At 47.3% G+C, this 18,899-nt stretch overlaps 1 long non-coding RNA gene across 2 annotated transcripts in view; it reads right to left on the bottom strand.

The window, feature by feature from the left end:
* Nucleotides 1–17,223, bottom strand: part of LOC146036779 (uncharacterized) — a 44,599-nt gene extending 27,376 nt beyond the window's left edge. The window contains exons 1-2 of one of the 2 annotated variants that reach the window (XR_014460961.1): nt 16,954–17,223; nt 14,149–14,413 (exon numbers count right to left, since the gene is read on the bottom strand). This is a non-coding gene — a long non-coding RNA (uncharacterized LOC146036779). Of the gene's footprint in view, nt 1–14,148; nt 14,414–14,769; nt 14,904–16,953 lie in introns of those variants that run through there. The other variant, XR_014460960.1, reaches the window with a different exon arrangement.
* Between the last annotated feature and the right edge of the window lie 1,676 nt (nt 17,224–18,899).

The raw sequence follows: 18,899 nt of genomic DNA, 5'->3' as shown, positions 1-18,899 counted from the left end.
TCATCAAGGGCAGTTTCAAGAGCCTGGTAGAGGGGGGAAACAGCAGAGTCAGGAGAGGTAAATGTAGAAATTAGTGAGAGCTGTTGTTGGAGGGAGGTGGAAAGTTGTGAAAAATTTAAAGCATTAGTATTTCTGCAGGTTAGAGTAGGCTTGCATGATTTCAGTGTCAGGGAGCTTGGGGTAATGGAGGAGAGTGAGAGGGTAATGAGATTGTGATCAGAGGCCCTTATTCTGATTGATGCGGACTTTACCGCGTTCTTACGGATTGCGTCTTTACGGCGTCTGCGCATGCGTAGAGAACGCAACGCGCATGTGCCACGCCTTGACTCGGTACCAGTTCGGACAAAGACCGTCCAGAACTGTTCACCGCTATCATTCGGGAAATAGGGGCGTATTATGGGCGTCATGCGGAATGACACATGGGCGTAGTTTCAAAGTGGGCAAAACGGGGCGGAAACATGGGCGGACACGGGGGAGTACACTTATGTTGGGGGGCGTACATTCGGAAACCACTCCGAATGCACGCGATCAAAAAGGCCAGAAATGTGCGGTGTCCACAAGTGTACTATTGCTTTGCGGACACCACTCGTTCATGCGGTATGCGAACGTACGCCTAATGACTACAACCATTAACACCTGAACCCAATAGAATCTACTCCTTTACTCATTACTCACTAATAGGCCGCTTGTCAGTGCTTTAATTGAAACCATTGCTGCTTCAAGGAAACCTTAGTAATCCCCCACATATGCTGTACTTGTCCCACACTTAAGACCTGAAAGTCCTTCTTCTTTAATTTCTAATTTTATATTTTTTTATTTATGTTTATTGTGTCGTTAATAAAATTCTTTATGCAAGTTCACAGTTGTTGGTTTTATTTGCACTTTAAATAGTATATGTGTAGATTGTTTATAATCTTTTACACAGGGTGTAATACAAAGCATTGCACTTACATTGCTGTAAGGGTTAATGTGTGCAATGCATGTGTTAGGCATGCTTGTAAGGATATATTGGAATCTAATTGATTCCAATTCCAAATAAGCAGTTTTTTATGAGGATAGGTAATTGAATAAGTGGGTCATGTGATGTATTGCAGAAGATACTTCATAGTGGGTTGTTTGGCGTAAATCCTCCGCTTACGTGCGGTAGCACCGCTTGGCTCCCGTTCGGATGCGGTATTCCCGAGCATACTCTGTAATACTCTGTAATACCGTGCCGAATCGGAGTGTTTCTCCCGCACACGCATGATTTGTATGTCGTCCGTAAACACGCCCTGTTCTTAAAGAGTGAGTCCGTCCGAATGCGGAGGACACGTGGGCGTTTCTACGGACGATGGCCGCATGCGGCAAAACACCGTGGCGTGCGGACCGCTCCGTAAGAATGCGGGAATTTCCGCACAGATCAGAATAAGGGCCAGAGAGAGGGAAGGGAGTGTTAGTAAAATCAGAGACTGAGCACAGCCTTGTGAAAACAAGGTCAAGGCAGTGGCCTTCCTCATGAGTAGAGGAGACGACCACTGGGAGAGGCCGAGAGAGGAGGTTAGAGAGAGCAGTTTGGAGGCATGCAGAGATGGGGGACTGTCAATAGCAATATTGAAGTCACCCAGAATGATGGTGGAGATGTCAGAGAATAAGAAATTTGGGAGCCATGCAGAGAAATGTTCCAGAAATTGAGGTTTGGAAAGCCCAGCTGGGCGATAGATAGCAGCAACACGCAGAGAAAAAGGGGAAAAAACCCTAATAGAGTGAACTTCAAATGATGTAAATGTGAGTGAAGGAACAGGTGGTAGAACTGAGCATCTGAATGATTGTGACAGTAATATACCAACCCCACCTCCTTTACAGTTACCAGGCCTGGTGGTGTGAGTGAAGTGGAAACCACCATGTGACAGTGCTGCAGGGGAGGCCGTGTCTGACTGTGTGACCATGTTACAATTACCAGGCCTGGAGGTGTGAGTGAGGTGGAGACCACCATGTGACAGTGCTGCAGGGGAGGCCGTGCCTGACTGTGTGACCATGTTACAGTTACCAGGCCTGGAGGTGTGAGTGAGGTGGAGACCACCATGTGACAGTGCTGCAGGCGAGGCCGTGTCTGACTGTGTGACCATGTTACTGTTACCAGGCCTGGAGGTGTGAGTGAGGTGGAAACCACCATGTGACAGTGCTGCAGGGGAGGCCGTGCCTGACTGTGTGACCATGTTACAGTTACCAGGCCTGGAGGTGTGAGTGAAGTGGAAACCACCATGTGACAGTGCTGCAGGCGAGGCTGTGTCTGACTGTGTGACCATGTTACAGTTACCAGGCCTGAAGGTGTGAGTGAGGTGGAAACCACCATGTGACAGTGCTGCAGGCGAGGCCGTGTCTGGCTGTGTGACCATGTTACAGTTACCAGGCCTGGAGGTGTGAGTGAAGTGGAAACCACCATGTGACAGTGCTGCAGGTGAGGCTGTGTCTGACTGTGTGACCATGTTACTGTTACCAGGCCTTGAGGTGTGTGTGAAGTGGAAACCACCCTGTGACAGTGCTGCAGGGGAGCTCGTGTCTGATTGTGTGACCATGTTACAGTTACCAGGCCTGGAGGTGTGAGTGAGGTGGAGACCACCATGTGACAGTGCTGCAGGCGAGACCGTGTCTGACTGTGTGGCCATGTTACTGTTACCAGGCCTGGAGGTGTGTGTGAGGTGGAGACCACCATGTGACAGTGCTGCCGGCGAGGCTGTGTCTGATGGTGTGAGCCAGGTTTCTGTAATGGCCATCAGGTTGAAGTTGTGAGAGATGAAGAGGTCTTGGATGGATGTTAATTTGTTACAAACAGAGCGTGCATTCAATAGGGCACATTTAAGTTGCTTTGTGTGTGGTGGGAGGCATGTGATATTTATGAGGTTTGCTGAATTTCTATAAGGCTTACAACAAATTAAATCACTCGGACAGGTGGTTGGGGCCTGGGTTTGGTGATATGTCACCAGCTAATAAGATTAGAAAGGAGATATAGATATATACAGTAGGTGTATGTTTGTGTTTATTTGTATTGTTGGTGGGATGTGGATGTGAAAGTACAAGTAGAGAAGTAAGTAAAGAGCTCACGAGTGTTTAATAGAGGGTAGTGAATAATTGAAGAGGCAATGTGCACAGAGTGGTGAGTGTCAGGGAGATTACAGGATGAGTGAAGTTTGGTGAGTATTCCATGTAATGAAATGGGAAGTACCAGTTTGGTGAGCATGATGTGATTGTGTGTATGCTAGATACAGGTTTATGCAGAGTGGATATGCATAATAAGAAAAAGTGTAGTACAGTAAGTATTGTATTTACCTTGCTTGATGTTGTTCAACGTTTTTCAACTGTTTTTTTTAAGTTTTCTTTAAGAGTAATTATTCCCACTTTGTAATTTCTCACTTAGTATATTTCTAACTTAGAGAACTGCCCTCTATGTGAACAAATATACCAGGTCTGATTGAGAGGCTACAGCTGAGGTCACATGACCAGCAAATCAAAGGACATAGCCTGTGCTAAATAAACACTAGCCAAAACATATACTCCAATACATTATGGGCCTTATTCTAGTTCACTCTTTCTGACAAAATCCTTCTTAGATGGACAAAACCATGTGCACTGCAGGGGGGGCAGATGTAAAATGTGCAAAGAGAATTAGATTTGGGTTTATTATTTTTTTTCTGTGCAGAGTAAATACTGACTGCTTTATTTTTACACTGCAATATAGATCTCAATTTGAAGTAAAACCCCACCCAAATCTATCTCTTTCTGCACATGTTACATCTGCCCCACCTGCAGTGCACATTGTTTTGTCCATCTAAGAAGGATTTTGTCAGAAAGAGTGAACTAGAATAAGGCCCTATGCCTCACTGACAACAGCTTCAAACAGCTAATACAAAGACTAAAAACACATCCTTAACAATACTGGTTATGCAATGGGCATAATACAGATTAGCAGTTACTGTATAGTGATTCTAAGATACCAATTTAAATCAGGTACATTGTATATTACTGCAATGGGCTCTAAGATAATGTCAGGGTCTAGCAGCAGACACAGGCCTGATCTTTCCATGCATGATTCATTATATATTATGCTGCTGTTACAGCTAGATACAATGTCATAGTATTTTATTAAAGGGCTATGGTACATTTTAGTATCTTCTTCTTTACATCAGTTGTGTCAGACATTGAGTGTAAAGCTTCAGTACTCTGGATTCATGGCTTTATTGTTACCAAGTGCCCGGAGGCAAAACAGACTGTAGTGACCCCCCTGCTTGGTGGCTCTGGCTTGTCCATGTGCCAATGTTCTTTGGGGCATGTGGTAGCACAGCTGAAGGGGCAATGTGATTATATTACTTCATGGCGGTGGGTGAATAGAGATTACTGACTGCCGTAACTGCAGCTATAGGATGTTTTGATCATTAGACTTTGATAGCAAACAATATTAAATACTAGAGCCCTAAAGGACATACAATATACAGTATACATAGTAAATGATTCTGGTTGGCTCGCTAAGCAGTGAAAATGCGCTGATTGTCGAGCCTTCCAACGCAAGCAGTCAGGCGTGTGAATGCCAGACCCCCACCACCACCGCGTTCCGAGCATCCATGCCACTTTGTGAATACTTTCAGTGGCGGCTCCTACCTTTAGACTTAAGGGGGACTGCAACTGCCTGGGTACTGCCTCGTTGCAAACAGAACACAACATACAGATAATCTAATTTAAATCACCTTAAACTATGGAATAAAGTAACGTCGATTGTGATTGCTCTGTACCAGTGTTTTTTGCATATACTGTAAAATGATGTACCCATATTGTGTGCACACTAACACAGGTACAGAGCAAAATACACACTTTGAATAACTTTAATATTAATTAAAGTACAGAAAATTATACTCCGAGTCCTAATAAAGATCTACACACAAATAATAGTTTAAATAAATATTATTCACAGAGGCTCAAATATTATAAAAATAAATCAACTTCCATGCCCCTCTCTGGTGCACTGCATACCTTCCTTCAGCTGCATCACACTGAGTGACTCACTGAAGTCTGGGCAGGCTCACTGCAGAGGGTTTGCTTCTGCCGGGCTGCACAGGCAGCAGCCCATGGAAGCACTGCAGCTCTGGTGATGTGCACAGAATGGCTTCCTGCTGGAAAGCTATTGCTGTCATCGCTCCATGTACTGGCAGCCCAAGAGGGGGAGGAGTTTTCAGTCCTCTGTATGATAGGCAGTAGAATCTTCCAATCCCCACATGAGAGGAGGTCACACATGATCCTGGTGTTGTGACTCCTGACAGGAAAGACATGTGATCATGTGACACATGAGGACTGGCAGAGAGCCAGCAGAGCGCTCCAGAACTAGGTCCCGCAACCCCTCTCCCCCCGTGGGTAGAATTTGCACCCCCCTCTTGCACAACCGTGCGCACCCGCGAACACATGCACCCACGATCGCGAACGAGCACGCACACAGGAGCTCTGATGCTGACTGTCTGTTTTACACTGGAAACCTCCTGGATTTCAATGGAGTGCCTGCAGTCCTGCAGCCCAATAGCAGGAGCCGCCACTGGATGCTTTGTATAAACAGCAAAGATGGTGTAACGGTTCTATCCCCACCATGTGTTATATATACGGCAGTACGGACGGTGTAATGGTTACATTACTGCATCACAGCGCCGAGGTGATGGGTTCTATCCCCACCATGTGTTATATATACGGGCAGTACGGACGGTGTAATGGTTACATTACTGCCTCACAGCACTGAGGTCATGGGTTCTATCCCCACCATGTGTTATATATACGGGCAGTACGGACGGTGTAATGGTTACATTACTGCCTCACAGCGCCGAGGTCATGGGTTCTATCCCCACCATGTGTTATAAATACGGGGCAGTACGGATGGTGTAATGGTTATATTACTGCCTCACAGCGCTGAGGTCATGGGTTCTATCCCCACCATGTGTTATATATACAGGGCAGTACGGATGGTGTAATGGTTACATTACTGCCTCACAGCGCTGAGTTCATGGGTTCTATCCCCACCATGTGTTATATATACGGGGCAGTAAGGACGGTGTAATGGTTAGCATTACTGCCTCACAGCGCTGAGTTCATGGGTTCTATCCCCACCATGTAACGGTTCTATCCCCACCATGTGTTATATATACGGGCAGTACGGATGGTGTAATGGTTACATTACTGCCTCACAGCGCCAAGGTCATGGGTTCTATCCCCACCATGTGTTATAAATACGGGGCAGTACGGATGGTGTAATGGTTATATTACTGCCTCACAGCGCTGAGGTCATGGGTTCTATCCCCACCATGTGTTATATATACAGGGCAGTACGGATGGTGTAATGGTTACATTACTGCCTCACAGCGCTGAGTTCATGGGTTCTATCCCCACCATGTGTTATATATACGGGGCAGTAAGGACGGTGTAATGGTTACATTACTGCCTCACAGCGCTGAGGTCATGGGTTCTATCCCCACCATGTTTTATATATACGGGGCAGTACGGATGGTGTAATGGTTACATTACTGCCTCACAGCACTGAGGTCATGGGTTCTATTCCCACCATGTGTAATATATACGGGGCAGAACGGACGGTGTAATAGCTAGCATTACTGCCTTACAGCACTTAGGTCATGGGTTCTATCCCCACCATGTGTTATATGTACGGGGCAGTACAGACGGTGTAATGGTTACATTACTGCCTCACTGCACTGAGATCATGGGTTCTATCCCCACCATGTGTTATATATATGGGGCTGTACAGACGGTGTAATGGTTACATTGCTGCCTCACAGCACTGAGGTCATGGGTTCTATTCCCACCATGTGTTATATATATGGGGCAGTACGGATGGTGTAATGGTTAGCATTACTGCCTCACAGCACTGAGGTCATGGGTTCTATTCCCACCGTGTGTTATATAATCGGGCAGTACGGATGGCAGTACGGACGGTGTAATGGTTACATTACTGCCTCACAGCATTGAGGTCATGGGTTCTATCCCCACCATGTGTTATATAAACGGGGCAGTACGGATGGTGTAATTGTTACATTACTGCCTCACAGCACTGAGGTCATGTGTTCTATTCCCACCATGTGTTATATATACAGGGCAGTAAGTACAGTGTAATGGTTACATTACTGCCTCACAGCACTGAGGTCATGGGTTCTATCCCCACCATGTGTTATATATACGGGGCAGCACGGACGGTTTAATGGTTAGCATTACTACCTCACAGCACTGAGGTCATGGGTTCTATCCCCACCATGTGTTATATATACAGGGCAGTACAGACAGTGTAATGGTTAGCATTACTGCCTCACAGCACTGAGATCATGGGTTCCATTCCCACCATGTGTTATATATACGGGGCAGTACGGACGGTATAATGGTTACATTACTGCCTCAAAGCACTGAGGTCATGGGTTCTATCCCCACCATGTGTTATATATACGGGGCAGTACGGACAGTGTAATGGTTAGCATTACTGCCTCACAGCGCTGAGGTCATGGGTTCTATCCCCACCATGTGTTATATATACGGGGCAGTACGGACGGTGTAATGGTTACATTACTGTCTCACAGCACTGAGGTCATGGGTTCTATCCCCACCATGTGTTATATATACGGGGCAGTACGGACGGTGTAATGGTTACATTACTGCCTCACAGCACTGAGGTCATGGGTTCTATTCCCACCATGTGTTCTATAATCGGGCAGTACGGATGGTATAATGGTTAGCATTACTGCCTCACAGTGCTGAGGTCATGGGTTCTATTCCCACCATGTGTTATATATACGGGGCAGTACGGACGGTGTAATGGTTACATTACTGCCTCACAGCGCTGAGGTCATGGGTTCTATCCCCACCATGTGTTATATATACGGGGCAGTACGGACGGTGTAATGGTTACATTACTGCCTCACAGCGCTGAGGTCATGGGTTCTATCCCCACCATGTGTTATATATACGGGGCAGTACGGACGGTGTAATGGTTAGTATTACTGCCTCACAGCACTGAGGTCATGGGTTCTATCCCCACCATGTGTTATATATACAGGGCAGTACGGACGGTGTAATGGTTACATTACTGCCTCACAGCGTTGAGGTCATGGGTTCTATCCCCACCATGTGTTATATATACGGGGCTGCACGGACGGTGTAATGGTTAGCATTACTGCCTCACAGCACTGAGGTCATGGGTTCTATCCCCACCATGTGTTATATATACGGGGCAGTACGGGCGGTGTAATGGTTAGTATTACTGTCTCACAGCACTGAGGTCATGGGTTATATTCCCACCATGTGTTATATATACGGGGCAGTACGGACGGTGTAATGGTAGCATTACTGCCTCACAGCACTGAGGTCATGGGTTCTATTCCCACCATGTGTTATATATACGGGGCAGCACGGATGGTGTAATTGTTAGCATTACTACCTCACAGCACTGAGGTCATGGGTTCTATTCCCACCCTGTGTTATATATACGGGGCAGTACGGATGGTGTAATGGTTACATTACTGCCTCACAGCATTGAGGTCATGGGTTCTATCCCCACCATGTGTTATATATACTGGGCAGTACGGATAGTGTCATGGTTACATTACTGCCTCACAGCACTGAGGTCATGGGTTCTATCCCCACCATGTGTTATATATACAGGGCAGTACGGATGGTGTAATGGCTGGCATTACTGCCTCACAGCACTGAGGTCATGGGTTCTATCCCCACCATGTGTTATATATACGGGGCAGTACGGACGGTTTAATGGTTAGCATTACTACCTCACAGCACTGAGGTCATGGGTTCTATTCCCACCCTGTGTTATATATACGGGGCAGTACGGATGGTGTACGCTGGCATTACTGCCTCACAGCACTGATGTCATGGGTTCTATCCCCACAATGTGTTATATATACAGGGCAGTACGGATGGTGTAATGGCTGGCATAACTGCCTCACAGCGCTGAGGTCATGGGTTCTATTCCCACTTGTGTTATATATACGGGGCAGTACAGACGGTGTAATGGTTAGCATTACTGCCTCACAGCACTGAGGTTATGGGTTCTATCCCCACCATGTGTTATATATACTGGGCAGTACGGATAGTATAATGGTTAGCATTACTGCCTAACAGCACTGAGGTCATGGGTTCTATCCCCACCATATGTTATAAATACGGGGCAGCACGGATGGTGTAATGGTTAGCATTACTGCCTCACAGCACTGAGGTCATGGGTTCTATCCCCACCATGTTTTATATATACAGGGCAGTACGGACGGTGTAGTGGTTACATTACTGCCTCACAGCACTGAGGTCATGGGTTCTATCCCCACCATGTGTTATATATACGGGGCAGCACGGATGGTGTAATGGTTAGCATTACTGCCTCACAGCACTGAGGTCATGGGTTCTATTCCCACCCTGTGTTATATATACGGGGCAGTACGGATATTGTAATGGTTACATTACTGCCTCACAGCGCTGAGGTCATGGGTTCTATTCCTACCATGGCCCTAAAGGCGCCCATAGACGGTCTGTTCCCGGACCGTCCGTTTAGTACTATGCGATGCGCGCTCCCGCGCATCGGATAGTACGGTACAAAAAGTATGTGCTGCACATACTTTTTGTACTAGCTAAACATCGTATCGGATCGCATTGCATGCACTAGGCATGCACTAGGCATGCGATCCGATACGATGCATGCTAATTAAGACCCAAACGGATCCGTTTAACGGACCGTGTATGGGTACCTTAACTGTGCGGAGTTTGTATATTACCCACCGTACTTGTGTGGATTATATAAGAAACTGTTAATAAATAAATAAACTTCCATTCATAGGGTAGCGTACAGGAGAAAAATGATTCGATGGTCACCAGCCATCGAATGAAGTGAGGCTGGTCTAGTGAGGACGTCTAGTATACACATCAATTCTACTACACCTATGTACACATACAAACTATTCACATGTGCTGAAACCAGCCACATGGACAGCCACATGGACATACCTGTGTTATAGGCTAGGGTTGGTGTGGGAAACAATAACACTTTACACATATGTAAATGCACCTGCAACGGAAATGTTATCACCAACGGTATTCCACACTAATAAAGAGCAAAATGTCAGTAAATCGCAAATTTGGGGTCTGATTCTACATTATTTGTGTCCACCACAGCTGCAATTGGCTCGTGGGAAGGGAGTTTACATGTTGGGCCGCAGTGCCCAGTGCTGGGCGGACTAGACCAAGCGAGAGTCACCAACTGCACTGTTGCTTTTTTGCAAAGAAGAAAACTCCCAGTGGCCCCACTGCCTCTTCTAGGTGTCCTGCTCCAGACTGGGCACTGAGATTATACACTGTTGCCCTATTGCCCTATGGAGCGCGGGAACTGATACGGTAAACTTGGGTCATTTGTTCATTTACAGAAACTACACCAAGATATGACTAAGTTCAAAACAACATCCGTAATGGCTGGCCACACCCCTTCTGGTGGATGACCACACCCCTTAAGCATAGGGTATTCCCTCGGTTGGCCCTTCATTCACCAATCCCAGTCTGTATCAGCCAGCATCTGCAGTCGGGGAAGCCTGCTGCCGACGATCAGAATAAATCCTCTAGTCCAGTGGTTCCCAAACTGTGTGCCGTGGCTCCCTGGGGTGCCTCGGGACACATGCAGGGGTGCCGTGGCTTGGTGGTCCAGGACCAACTCAAATTATTAATGATTAATTATTTATGAGCAAAACCAGTGCTGGTGGCTGCCAATCATAGAATGTGTACAAACAGAAGCAAATCCTGCCCTTTACCACATAACTGCCACTAAGAATAGCATATAAATCCAATCTAATTAATTTTTTTTGGACCTAGGGGTGCCGTGAAAAAAATTCTGATTCTCTAGGGTGCCGTGAATCAAAAAAGATTGGGAACCCCTGCTCTAGTCATCTTATGTATATTGTTCAGATCAATACCACAGCCTCTAGCAAATGTTATTGTCAACTGATCTCACTCCCTCTATAAATGCAAAAACCCATCACGGCCAGTTGTTAGGATGCCTCATTTACACACATTTAATTCATCCTCTATACGCCATTCATATAGGTTTAGTATAATGGGGATGAAGTCCAATTATTTTCAGCAGCTCCCCATGGTGCAATATCCCAACATATGGCTCTTGATGTATTCTAAATCCGCGCCGTCCATTTACGACTTACAGTAATTAATTGTTTTTAACTGTTTGCACGCAGGAGAAGCTTCGCAGATCATTTCCCTCCGCAGAGTCCAGGACCCGTGCATTTCCCTTAATGCTTTCCATGATTTAAAAGTAAACTTTGAGCGCATCAAACAATGCATCTATTTGCGTCGCCCTCGTTTCCTGTTTAACATATTATTACACAATCGCTTTAGCTTGTGCCCTGACACGTTCTTTCATATCACGAGGATCCTTTCAGTCGGCGCTGCTTATAATGAACAAAATGAAAAAGGCCAAGAAACAAACAGCTTTGTATATTCCTTTATAGTACTGCTCCACACAGCTGAGGCCCCTCGCCGAGCCTTCTTCCACTGAGACACCACATTTCTCATCAACAAGATCCTTTCATTGGTACAAACAGTTGGTATGTGGGGGCTTCGGAGTCCACCGGAGCGCCTTTGAGATACTGGAAGGTGATCACTGACAAGAGCGACCGAAAATGTCCTCCCCTCCTGTTTCATGTTGGCCTTATAAAGTCTTGCAGCTCCCTGCACCAGCTGTCTACTTTATAGTGCTTGCTGTACATTTTTCCATGCGTCTTCGTCAAAACCCTTATTTGATATATATTCCCCTGCCGCAGCTGTAAAGGCATAAAGCCAGCACATAAGAAATCGTATGCCGCAATTATTTCTCCAACTTAAAAGCAGCTTGACAATGTATATAAACTCAAAGGTGCCGTACGTCTAATCTGTCTGTGTGTGTGTGTAGGAAAAAGAACATGTTTTTGAATTAAAATCACCAGGAAAACAAGGAAGGATGGTTTCCATTGATTATCTGGGTAATGTTAACATTATTTGTCTGCCGTAGCATATATCTGTTTCCCTACACACCCCCCCCCCCCCCCATGCGCCAATATAAGAGGAACACAGTAATTCTAGTTTGTAAAAGTCGGCAGGAAACGTCATTGTTGCAAACTATCAATGTCCTCAGATAACAGACATATAGGAGGAACAGGAGGTTTCATCCATATTAAAAAACAATAATATGAACATAGAATATTTAATGGGGGTTCTTGTGTTACACGGAGAGAAATTTCTGTTGGCACTTATTGTGTGTAATGAGTCTGTGTTGTTTCTCTGCAGGGTCAAGTGCTCGTGCGTTCTACGCCCAATAACCCGATGACTCCTTCTCCGAAAACGTACAGTATACGCCTACTCAGTGTGGGCTAAGTGTACAGTATGTAGACTTTCTCAGCTCATTACAAAGTCATTATATAGTAATACATATACAGTACTGCTGCCAGGAACAGGCTGCGGTATATTGATGTCACACAGGGTCTACATTAGTGAATGTATAAGAATTCCATCATTTTCAATTCATTTTGAACTTTTAAAAGATTCTTATTTTGATAAGAGTTAGATAATAGACCTGATTCGAGGTCCTAGCATGATAGCGTTCACCTGCACCCAGGGCCAACGCCACCGCTAGGCAGGTTTAGGCATTTGCCTAGGGCGCCGGCCACTGGGCAGTAGTGAGCAGGGGCGGATTGGGGACTAAAAGTGGCCCTGGAAAATTTCTGAAAGTGGCCTCATGCAACAAATCAATAAAGGGCGGAGCCAAAATAACGGTAGGCGTGATTATTACATCACTATACTTAGATACATTGTTGACAGGCAAAACTAATGCCACACACCATAATGCCCATTACACATTATGTCAGGGCTTTTCAAATTTTCATAAAATAGGGAGAACATGGATAATGTGCGCCCCGAAAATTAACACCGTAATGCCTTTTACACATCATACACCCATTACATAGTATACCACATGCAACGATGGCCTGCCAGGCTTGCTGGTGCTGGGCCCCCGGCCCCCCCAAATAACGATTACACTACGGCACTATGGCTAGTGCCGTACAAGAACAGTTGTTAGTGTTACCTATGATTTTTATGCTAGCCCCTAAGAGAGAGATGGAGCAGAGCGCAGAGAGATGGAAAGTGGAGAGAGAGAGAGATGGAGAGCGGAGAGTAGGGGTGTAACAAGAGCTGAAAGAAGCGGGAGAGAGAAAAGGGAAGGAAGAGAAAAAGGGGAGAGAGAAAAAGGATAGAGAGATGGAGAATGGAGAATGGAGAGCAGAGAGAGACAGAAGGAGATCAGAGAGAGAGAAGGAGAGCAGAGAGAGAGAAGGAGAGCAAAGAGAGAGAGAGACAAGGAGAGCAGGGAGAGAGAAGGAGAGCAGAGAGAAAGAGTGAAGGAGAGCAGAGAGAGAAAAGGAGAGGAGAGAGAGATGAGAGAAAGAGAAGGAGAGAGAGATGAGGAGAGAGAGAGACAAGGAGAGCAGGGAGAGAGAGAGAGGAGAGTGGCGAGAGAGAGAAGGAGAGTGGCGAGAGAGAAAGGAGAGTGGCGAGAGAGAAAGAAGTAGAGTGGCGAGAGAGAAAGGAGAGCGGCAAGAGAGAAAAGCAGAGTGCAGAGAGCAAGAGAAGGAGAGCGGTAAGAGAGGAGAGTGGTGAGAGAAAGAAAGAGCGGCGAGAGAGAAAGAAGGAGAGTAGGGAGAAAGTGGAGCGGCGAGAGAAAAAAGGAAAGGGGAGTGAGAAAAGGAGAGAGAGAGAAGAGCGCAGAGAGAGAGAGACAAAGTGAGCGCGGAGAAAGACAAGGAGTGTGCAGGGAGAGACAAGGAGAGTGCAGAGAGTGTGTGTGCAGGGAGAGAGAAGAGAGGAGAGCAGCGAGAGAGAAAGAAGGAGAGTGGCAAGAGGGAAAGAATGAGAGTGGAGTGGGAGAGAAGGAGCGCGCACAGAGAGAGAGAGGAGAGCGAGAGGATTACAGGGAGAGAGAAGGAGAGCAAAGTGAGAAAAAGAGGAGATTGGGGGAGGAGATAGACCAGAAAGAGTGGGGGAAAAAGAACCCAGCAACCCCCCCCCCCTCTTTACTTTCAATATACAAGACAAATAGTGTACCTGAGGCAGCAGGTCAACAGCAGGTGTTTTGAGGGTCAGGGCAACAGCAGGTCCCGTAGAGGAGGCTGAGGTGGGCAGTCCCGTGGAGGAGGCAGAGGGGGCGGGTCCCATGGAAGAGACAGAGGTGACAGGTCCCGTGGAAGAGGCAGGCAGAGGCAGCAGGTCCTGTGGAAGAGGCAGGCAGGGGGGTAGGTCCTGTGGCAGAAGCGGCGGGTTCTGAGTGGAGGGAGCTCCGTTCGGGCAGCAGTGGGTCACGTGGAGAAGACTGAGGCGACGTGTCCAGGGCCGGTAAAAGAAGAAAAGGGTGTAGTGTACCACACCAAATACCCCTTATACACATTATGCAACACAATAGTAGACCCCCTTTACTTGCCCCTTTCATATTATGCCACACGGAATGGGACGAAATTCACATTATGCCACACGGAATGAGTCAAAACTTCACATTATGCTACACGGATTAAGCCCAAATTCTGACGGGGATGCAGGAATAGAGACGGGGGGATTCAGGGAGAGACAGTGTGGAAGCATGGAAACTGATGGTGAGGACGCATGGACAGTGAACACGAGGATACAGAGACAGTAAAGCACTATAGCGAGCTATTTACTGTGCAAGCCTACCAGGAGTCCAGTGGTGCCCCAGTGGTAGCAGAGGTTAAAGCCAGTCGCACCCCACGTGGGAACTCTGTGTTGCTCCAGAGGCTCCGGATGCAGTCCCAGCAGAACCCAGCAGGGTTCCATAAAACTGGCACATAACTGTAGTATTTAAAAAAAAAGGTTATTTTATTACATCAGTCTAGGTAATAAAAGCTATTGTTTTTGAAGTACTGCAGTTATGTATTATGGCAGAGGTACTGTTCCTATATTGTAGATGTATGCCGGCACTCCACTGCCCTGTAAAGTCGTAGTGACACCTGGTGCCCACCCTCGGATGGGCCCCGGTGGTGGTAGAAATATTCAGGTATGCAGATGGGCGAATATATATATATATATATATATATATATATATATATATATATATATATATATAGCAAACAGTGTACCAAGGTACTCAGGCGGCACTCACAGGGCTTACACACGGTCACAAAAAACTGCAGACTACACCGGCAGTAGGTGCTGACGTTTCGATAATTTAATATCTTTATCAAAGTCTTTGATAAAGATATTAAATTATCGAAATGTCAGCACCTACTGCCGGTGTAGTCTGCAGTTTTTTGTGACCGTGTGTAAGCCCTGTGAGTGCCGCCTGAGTACCTTGGTACACTGTTTGCTGTATTACCATATGGAAGGCACGAGGCCATTGGATTGTAAGGAGTGCCGGATTCCCCAAAACCCTGTTTTATATATATATATATATATATATATATATATATATATATATATATATATATATATATATATATATATATATATATATATATATATATATTTATTAGAAGAGGCAGTACACCATAAACACTTTTTAGGTTAGTGCCTTCAATGGAGTTTCCTATGCATGGGTCCAAATGTAGAAGTATGCAGGAGGGGCACTCGGAAATAATTCAGCAGACACTGTAAAGTATTTCAGCTGCTACTTTACAGCTGGCTTTTGTATACACATATATATATATATTTTGCACAAAGTCCCAGGGTGATGTATATTCCAGGCACGCAACAATACCTTGATTATTTGTCGTAGTGCAGGAGTTATATATATATATATATATATTCCAGGGCAGAGGAATAGAGAAGGCAGAGATAGAGAAAGAGGGGAGTGGGAGCAGGGGAGGGGAAGTGAATTAAAGGGGGAGCAGAGAAGGAGGAGTGGAGGTGTAGGGTATGGAGAGAGGGGGAGGATAAGAAGGAGAGGAGCGGAGGGGGGAGAGGAGAAGGAGGAATGGAGGAGGAGGAGTGGAGGAGAGGACAGGAAGGGGGGAGGAAAAGGGCCGGAGCTACCACTAGGCAGCTGCCTAGAGCGCTAGCCACTGGAGGGCGCCCCTTATTTACTGTATCTGTGTGGGGCAGCACAGGAGGTGGAAGAGTGGAGCACAGTAGCCTCCATCCATCTGACCCACGGGTACAGTGCATGTTCTGCCGGCGGTGGTGAAGGCGTCCATGCCATCTGCAGTCTCAGAGCGCTGAGGATGCCGGGCTGGCTGTATGTGTGCCCGGTTCTGTTGGAGCTGTGTCCCAGCTCCTCTGTACGTCCACTGGAATGCACGGAGTACATGTAGCTACTGATGAACAGCAAGGTGCAGGTCACCACGGAGAGTGGCCGCTATGGGGATAGTCCCCCCAAGGAGAGCGTGCAGGGCCTGGTGGGGTTCCCGAGGGATCCGGGAAGCCTGGAGGACTGTGACCCCACACCCACTAGACAGTGCCCGGCATGAGCACCGAGGTAATGGAGGAAGGCGAGCCCTGGATAGTGCTGGTAGCCCGGGGAGGCTGCACCTTCAAGCATAAAGTGGTGAACGCGGGCCTGCAGGAAGGTTTATTTACAAGAAGAGTGGGAAGAGTGGCAATGCCATGGTGCCCGTGGCAATGCCATGGTGCCCATGGCTCACCTAGCTAGGCAAGTGCCAGCTTACCCTGCCGGGTGCCCTCACACTTGGCCCTGTTCCCCTTTCACACTGCTTCCCGTATGTATGTTGCTCTTTATATATAATGTAGGGGGGGGGGGGGGGGGGGGGTAGGCAGACCAAGCTCCAGCCCTAGAGAGGGAAGGTGGAGGGGGAGAGGGGGAAGGGGAGAGGAGGGAGGAGATGGGGCAGAGGAGATGGGGCAGGGGAGGGAGAGCAGGCATTTGAAAAATTAGTCAATGTGTACCTTCTCTCATCTGCGCTGCACTCTCACCGGCCGCATCTGCTCCTTCTCCATGGTCCCGACTCTCCTCTCTCCCCCCCGGCGCAAAGTCTTGTTCTCCTGAGTGCCGTTTTTTTTTTCTTTCCCCAGGGCCGAGTCCTGTGTCTGTTCCAGGGGCGCCGTCTGCTGCTCTTTCTTTCCAGCGCCGGGTATCGTCCATTATTTCCCCGGCGCTGTGTCTCTCCTCTCTCTCTCCTTGTAGCCAAAAGCCGCGCTGGCGCTTACCATCCTAAAGAAGGCAGCGAACATGACACAGGTGGTCAGACTCATACATTAACAGCAGCGGCGCAGAGCAGCCCCCCGCACGGGCTCCCACCTGTCTCCGCCCACTTATCAGGCTGCAGGACACCAGACAAACTAATCCGCCACTTCCCCCCAGTAAAGCAGGCTCCAACCCTGCTTAAGAGTGTGTGCATGCGCAAATTTCGGCTGCGGCCTCACTAGTGTCGGCCTCCCGGGAAAGATCCCGGTAAATATAATGGCCAATCCGCCCCTGGTAGTGAGCTGGAAAGCTACCGCAGCAGCAGCAGAAGACGAGCAGGAAAACCAGAGGAAGGAGCTCACAGGTGTTCAGTAAGTGAGCATTGCACCCCCCCCCCTTCCCCCAGCAGCACGGCGGCCACATGGAAAACCCCCCCTCCCCTGGCGGCCGGCTGGGCAGCCACATCGCGCAAACCCCCCCCCCCAGGCGGGGCAGCCACATTGCGCACCACCCCCGTGGAGCAGTTGAGCGCCGGGGCACCCCGCCCTGCCTGCACCGCAGTCACGTCTCACAGGGCGAGACCTGGCAGCAGACTCCTGTGTATTCTGTAAGTCAGGTGGGTGAGCAGAGCGCTGGGAGGACAGCCCATCTCTGTGCAGCCAGGTCGGACCACCAGGCCATCGGCATTTCAGTGTCGGTTATATGGTATATCAGATCTACAATGTCTCGGTCTACAGTCATATGGTCAACCACTAATGGTCAAAATGTCGGCAGGGTCCAAAGGTCGACATTAAAAAGGTTGACAGTCAAAAGGCCGACAGGGTCCAAAGGTCTTCAGTGAAAATGTTGAAAGGGTCAATAGGTCAACAGTGAAAAGGTGGACATGATCAAAATGTAGAAATTCTAAAGGTCGACATGATTTTTTTTTTCTTTTTTGGTGTCTATGCCTACACAGTTCGCTGCGCTCGTACTCGGTGCCTCGCTGCACTTGGCACACTATTATAGTCTCCCTCCACGCCGTTGTGGATGGTAGGGTATGAAATACCACCCGTCGGCACGTCGGCTCAAAATTTTGTTAAAAAATGCATGTCAACATTTTTCATGTTGACCTTTTGACCCTTTGACCATGTTGACCTTTTGGCTGTTGACCTATTGACCCTGTCAACCTTTTGACTGTCGACCTTTGGACCCTGTCGACTTTTTGGCTGACGACCAATAGTGGTCGACCTAATGACAAAGTCAATCTATCAATCTATATACCTTCAGTATCCAGATGGCTGACAGGCAGGTGGAAATTTACTAAGATCGGATTTCTATTTCAGTTGAGATGTTGCTATGGGCAACCAATCAGAATCTATTCTTATTTATTTAGCACCTTCTAGAAGATAATCGATGGTATCTGATTGGTTGCCCAAAGCAACATTCCATGTGACATACTGTAGAACTCCCATCCTAGTAAAACTATTTTCCTCAGTGTCTAGGTCAAAAGCCAATAGTACTTTGAGGGGAGAGGGGTTTGGGAATGCTTCTGCACCAGATATATATAGGTTGGTTATAGTTTTCCCCAAGTTTAGCTTTCTAAGTTGACTTACAGTTTGACTGAGTTTGGGGGTGCTGCCAAAGACAATAGATTGATACAGAAAAAAAGGACAGAGAAGGATTGTCTGTTTTGTTGGCGCACTTTAAGGAAAAGAAGGAATGTATCTTA

The sequence above is a fragment of the Crinia signifera genome, chromosome 9 (genome assembly GCF_055691185.1).
Source record: "Crinia signifera chromosome 9, ASM5569118v1, whole genome shotgun sequence".
Taxonomy (NCBI): domain Eukaryota; kingdom Metazoa; phylum Chordata; class Amphibia; order Anura; family Myobatrachidae; genus Crinia; species Crinia signifera.
This window is presented reverse-complemented; position numbering and strand designations above follow the sequence as displayed.